Here is a 6,477-nt window from a genome sequence, read left to right as displayed (position 1 = left end):
AGGCAGAGTCTCATCCAGCGTGGTGCCACTGTCCGGAACAGCAGAGAGTTTTTGGGAACCGCGAAAACCCAATGCCCACACGTCTGGAGGTCCGGGGGCGCCTGCGCAGAGGCGGCCGCCAGCCTGACGTCAGCGCGCCGGGCCGACCCGGCCCCCTGTGACGCCATCCTCGCCACAGCCCCGCCCTGGCCGCCCGCGCGCTCGCGCGCATGCTCGGAACCCCGCCCCCGTGCGTCACAGAATGGCCTCGGACACCCAGGCAGCCCTTGACGTGTCGGGGAGGAGCTGGGCGCGGAGGTGCGCGGAGTGGAGCTCTGGGCTGCCGAAGGGAACGGAGCTGAGCGGCTGGGCGGGCCTGGCCAGGCCAGCGGAGCGGAGACGTCGGTCGAACGGCGGCGAACATGCGCTTTTGACACATTGGAGGTGAGCCTGCAGTGCGGGGCCGCTCCCGAGGGACCAGGCCGGGCCGGTGGCGCCGAGGCCTGTCCCCGGGGAGCCTGCCGGGCCCGGGGGCTGTGTCTGAGGCCCCGCCGGCCGGGGCAAGGTTCTGGGCGGCCAGTCCGGGGGCGACTGTTCCAACCGCTCTAACTGCCCCCTCCACGCCCCGGTCCCAGGGGTGGCCCACCACCTGGAAGGGGGCGAGCCGGTCCGCCTCCGGAGGATGTGCCGCGTCCGGGGGTGGAGTGAGGGACGGCCGGGACGGAGGCCGGGACGTGGCACCGTGGGCCGGGGCTCTGGTGGCGCAAGGAGTGGCTCAGTTGGAGGTGGCAGCGGCGCGCCCAGCCCTCCCCCTCCTACCTCCGCCCCCCAGCCCTTCAGCTGGGAGGGTGGTTTGGAGCCAGGTTGGATTTTGAGCTCTCGTCGCTTCTCTCCTGCGGCGGGCGAGAGCGGAAGCAGCCCACGTTGGGCTCCGACGGCATTCCCGTGACTCCCCTCCCCGAACTGCTAGTCGTCCGTTTTGGAGTTCAGAAAAGTGTCACCAGACGGGTTCGGGTTGCTTGTGCTCGCCTCTTTTTTGCTGGTAAGCAACCAAGTAACCCTTTAAGTTTTGTCAAGAAAGCGAGAGTTCTTTACTGATTATTACCTTCCGTTTCTGTAGCGCCTTCACACATTTCAGAACATTCTTGCTATCTCTTTTGAACCTCATCATCCTGTGGTTGTGCCTGATTCTGTTATCGCCATTTGACGGTTGGGGAAGTTGAGCCCGGCTGGGGTGGGGAGTATTAAGTGATTTATACTGTGGATTCTCCCAACTGGTGAGTGGATTCGCTTGGATCAGAATTTACGTCTCTGGGCTCAAAGTTATGGTTTCTCTTTGTGGGATTTTTATACCCGTCTCAGCTAGAAAGCAAAACAGAAAATCTGACTTGCCAAAAATATACCAGAAGCCTAGTAGAAGATTTATTGAAATATTTTTGATCGGACTCACTTAGAATAAGAATTGCTACTCAGTTATAAGAAAAATCCTACTCTGAAACTTGTTCACGGGTTGCTGGGTAATTATTTTGTCTGATATATTGTGTTGCTCTTAATCCACTTATGAAATAGGGTCATGGCTTTACTAAATCATGAAGTTGGTGGGATAAAATGCAGCATTAAGTCTTGGGTTGAAGAGAAGTAAAGGAGAACTGAGTCCAGATCTCTCTTGTGGATTTTTATCAAAATTATTATTTAAAATTAGAGGTCATAAAGAACAAAGAAAACCTTTGGCTAGCCCTGGTTAGAGGTTGACGTAGCCCAGATAGAAATTGCTAAATCTTAAGAAACTGTTTTTTAGTTCTGTTTTGACTTTTTAAATTAAATAAATTGAAGTTGGATAAGGAATACTTAAGATAAGTAGAAACCTCAGTAAAAACGTACATCTTGCTTTCATGACATCTGTAAAACTTATTTTTCTTCTCATTTTAAACCATGTGGAGATATATTTGGTTACTAAAGCTTAAAATTACTTCTGACATAAGTTACTGAGCACTTCATAAGGTAGAAAAAGAAGTTTGACAGTCAGGACAAAAAGGGAGACCATATTTATGATTGGCTTTGAAAAGTTAAAAATTCTGTAAATATCACCTTTGGGAGAAGTAGAAGAATTTTGGTAAAAAGGTATGTATTACCTACAGTGAGTTCCGAGAGAACTCTTAATCTCATTAGTCCATTCTACAACTATTAACAAGAAGCAATATCATATAAAATGGATTTTCTTACCATTGCACAAAGAGTAGTTTCTTTGTAAATACAGCATTTTGGACAGGCTGTTTTATACCCAAATAAGTTGATTTGTCAGTTGCTAGATAACTGGCAGTCCTATACAGTATGATAATAGCCCATGTAAAAGTCAGCACACTTTTGAGATTCACACTCCATCCATATGAGACGTGGTATGGAGGGAAGATTTGGGTAGCAGGGGAGAGTACCTAATTATCTGCCTTCATTTCAGCTTCAGAAGATTGTAGATGTATCATTAAAGCATTTTTTTTTAGCAGTATGGTTTTCTGTATTGGCTAACTTTCTATAGCCTTAATATCTCCAGTTACATAGTTTCAGATAACACAGTGAACACATCCTCCCACTGTAACTTGAAGCAAACTGAACAGACTGTCTTTACAGCCCATGAAAAGGTCTTTTGGATATCTGCAATGGTAGAAAATTTGTAAAAAATCTGATTTTTGGAAAGGATAAGTCTGATGAATAAAATTAGAATGATAAAGCTTGATAATACCAATTAGGAAGCAGTAAAAATGAGGTGTGACCACAAAGAAAGAACTTTTTGTTTAGTTTTTAATCGGGCTCTTCAAGACTACACCAAAAGAAATTTTAGAAATGTTTTCAGTAATGGTGATATCACTGGAATATGCATATAGCTTCCAGAAGTGATTAATTTTAAGGATTCATTTATATATTATAAATTCTGAAGCACATTTATTTTGTGGTAATACTTCAAAGGTCCATGACTGAACTACCAGTTTTTTATCATTTAATGAAATTTATGCTGTGTTTACTATATGCCAGGCTCTGTACTAAGTACTTTACAAATATTAACTCACTTAATCTTCGTAACAACCCTATTTTAATTATTATCTCCATTTTACTGATGAGGAAATGGGGCACTGAGTGGTTGAGTAACTTGCCCAAGGCCACCCAACTAGTGAGTAGAGGAGTCTGATTCAAACCTAGGCAGTTTGGCTCCAGGGTCTGGGCTCTCAACCACTGTGCCATGTTGCTCCTACCACTTGTTCCCTGGTTAAATATTTTTTAATTGCTTTGTTCTGGAAAAGATGATGGTCATTTTAGTAATAGGTTTCTGACATAGATTATAATATTGTTTGAAGGGCCAATGAGCAAGTTGTAGAAGTAGCCTGTAAATTAGAAAAATTGCAGTCAGCATTCAGTTCACATAAGATTCATCAAGAAAATAGAGAAGCATGTGTAAAATAAAAACACATATTAAAATAATTTTGCTAGAATTATTTGACACTGAACTAAGTAGTTGGACAAGGAGGATACAAGAAATAGAAGTAGATTCTCAAGAAGTTTCACACGAAAGGCTATTTAAAACCTGAGTCACCAGGGGACACTGATGGAAAAATTGGTAGTTGCATTAAGAATATGACCCTATTCAAGAACCAAAAATCAGGGACACATGGAACTTTATAGGACACCCAGAGGTGTAAACAGTGAGATTCCTCAGGGAACACTACTTAGCTAAGGCTCTTCCAAGTAATAACTGCTCATAGGTCTTCTGATACTGTATAAATAGGTCAATAACAACAACAGAAAACAGCCTCACACAGAAAAGTTTCACACTAGGCGTGTGAATGATAACATTTACAGATAAAAACAACCCTAACCCTATTTGTAGAAGGATTGACTCCACATTAAAATACATTCAAATAAATTGGATGCCAGGGAAGGCATCTCCTAGTCATTATGAACTTCCGTAAGGGCTCTGGCCTATGGACCACACAGTCACCAATATCAATTGCTGTGTAGTAACAGGAATAGTACTGAAAACTTAAAAAGTATCCTACTTGTGAATAAAATGTTGAAATACTGAAGAAGCACCAGTTACTCAACTCCAGAAAGGCATATATGTAATCTAGAGAAGGTCCAAAGCATGACAACGAAAATGTTTAAGGGACCGAGGTGGCTGCCAAGTGACTATAAGCTAAAAAGACAAGAAATGTTCACTTTGAGAAGACCAAGGCTGAGAGAGATTATCATCAAAGTCTACAAAATTAGAAAGGGCGTAAAAAGAATACAAACTTGTTCACCAAATCCTGGAACCTTACAAGGGAGCAACACAGGAAACTTATGACCAAAAATAGGAAATTCACTGATGGCTATAAAAATATGGAACTTAATTGCATAAAATAATATAGAATCAGTAAATTAAAAATTTTAGACTTGATATTTTTAATTAAAAAAATGTTTTATATAAGAGTCAAGAATTTCTTGTGTTGTGTTTTGATTTCTCTGGAGTTTCCACTTGCTTTTTGTCTTATTGATGCAACAGTGATGGGCTTTCACCACAACCTCACATTTATCCGGCTTGCTGGTCATGCTCTCTGTTATATGAGATTCCTCGTTTTTCCTGGAGCCGTCCATCTGGCTGAGTTACTCTCTGGGCCCAACGGACTAGGCTTCATCCTGGGACATCTCTTCTTTGCAATGCTGGGTGGGATCCACTATTTCCTGCACCCTGTGCTGTCCAGGTCTTGTTTTTTTCTTGTTTTGTAACAGTCGCAGGAAGTGTGTGTGAGGTAATCCTCCTGAGTTTTCTCATTTCCTGAATTATCTGTTTCCTCTCAGTTCAGGAGGTCTTAGGATTTTCTTATTCGTGCTACTAGATTTTCTCATTTGTCTGGTGGTTCTTGGTTGTCCATTCATATTTAAGACTGAAGGGCTGCGGGCCGGCCCTGTGGCTTGGTGGTTAAGTGCGCGCGCTGCAATGCTGGTGGCCCGGGTTCGGATCCCGGGTGCGCATCGAGGCACCACTTCTCCGTCCATCCTGAGGCCGAGTCCCACATACAGCAACTAGAAGGATGTGCAGCTATGACATACAACTATCTACTGGGGCTTTGGGGGGAAAAAATAAAATAAATAAAATCTTTAAAAAAAAAAAAAAAAAAAAAAGACTGAAGGGCTGGACAGTGATGATTTTAGGTAGCATGTGTGCAGTGTATCTTGAAGGTTCTACCTAATAAGTCCCATCAGCTCCCTAATCTTCGATGGGGAGCCTGTACTGAGCTGTATGAATGACTGTGAATATGGCTTGGCATGCGTCAGACTGATAATTTTGTCTAGCCGAGAATGATGGGTTTTATAATCCTGATTTAATACATGGTGGTGCATTGTGACATACAAATAAACTACCCACGAGTCTTTTTGCTTACTCCATTCGTGAGATAGGAATTCAGATATTAATAAAAAAGAAAGTGGTATTTTGAAAGTAAAGGGAGAATAATGAAAGGAAGATTATAAGTTGATTCAAATATTTGTTGAATTTCTGCTGTGTTCCATGTTTCTGGTGATGGCAGAAAGGATTTATAAATAAGACACAGGTCCTGCCCTCAAGGAACTAGCTGGAGAGAGAGACTTAACCTTGCATTTCTCTTCAAATGTTTCTTGTTTAAGATGGAATAAGTAGCAGGAGAATTTTGTTTGCTGTGACTCTCTGATCTTCATAACATTTTGCAAAACCATAATTTATTGGATTGTGTATCAGAAATTGAATATTTGAGCTGCACATTGATATGTGGTTGCCAGTGTTCAAATGGCAAATGCATCTATCCAAATTTGAGGACCAGAGCCCATGAGTTCATAGATTTCAAATGTAATCAACAATTTCGGGGGCATTTTTTGCAAAGACCTTATGTAGAGCATTCAAGGGACAGAGTGATTGTTGCCTCACCCCTGGATGCTTCTCTCATATGTCCTGTAATTATATCTTCATCTGGGTTGTTAATGTGAAGTATGTCCCTCCCCTCAAGGAGACTCAGGCAGTAACTCTCAGGAGTTATTGACAGCACGTGGTGTGATGCCTTTAAGTGCTTGGATATTCTTTTGAAATACGAATACCTCTTGCTGCTGAATTAGTCTCATCCTCATTCACACCCTTACGACAAATTAAATCACACTTACAAATAAGATTTTTTCTTTTTTTTTTTAATAATTTTTATTTATTTATTTTTTTCCCCCAAAGCCCCAGTAGATAGTTGTATGTCACAGCTGCACATCCTTCTTAGTTGCTGTATGTGGGACACGGCCTCAGCATGGCCGGAGAAGCGGTGCGTCGGTGCACGCCCAGGATCCGAACCCCAGGCCGCCAGCAGCAGAGTGTGCGCACTTAACCGCTAAGCCACAGGGCCGGCCCAAATAAGATTATTTCTGCATCTGTGAAAATGGAATGAGAATTGGGAACTTTGATGAAGGGATAGGATTATAAAATTAATCAGTATTATTTACTAATCAGTATACGTA

The 6,477-nt window shown here is 42.8% G+C and overlaps 1 protein-coding gene across 5 annotated transcripts in view; it reads left to right on the top strand.

The window, feature by feature from the left end:
* The first annotated feature begins 260 nt into the window (after window positions 1-260).
* The window catches only part of NDEL1 (nudE neurodevelopment protein 1 like 1), a 36,741-nt gene continuing 30,524 nt past the window's right edge, over window positions 261-6,477 (top strand). For 4 of the 5 annotated variants that reach the window (XM_087440433.1, XM_004433082.3, XM_004433083.3 and 1 more), the window contains exon 1: window positions 261-423. The gene's annotated coding sequence lies outside the window, so the exon portion shown is untranslated. Of the gene's footprint in view, window positions 424-831; window positions 1,022-6,477 lie in introns of those variants that run through there. The other variant, XM_087440432.1, reaches the window with a different exon arrangement.

This window comes from Ceratotherium simum, chromosome 16, assembly GCF_057802395.1.
Source record: "Ceratotherium simum simum isolate JZ-2026a chromosome 16, ASM5780239v1, whole genome shotgun sequence".
NCBI lineage: Eukaryota > Metazoa > Chordata > Mammalia > Perissodactyla > Rhinocerotidae > Ceratotherium > Ceratotherium simum.
Note: the sequence above shows the minus strand (reverse complement) of the source record. Positions and strands in the feature narration are given on the sequence as shown.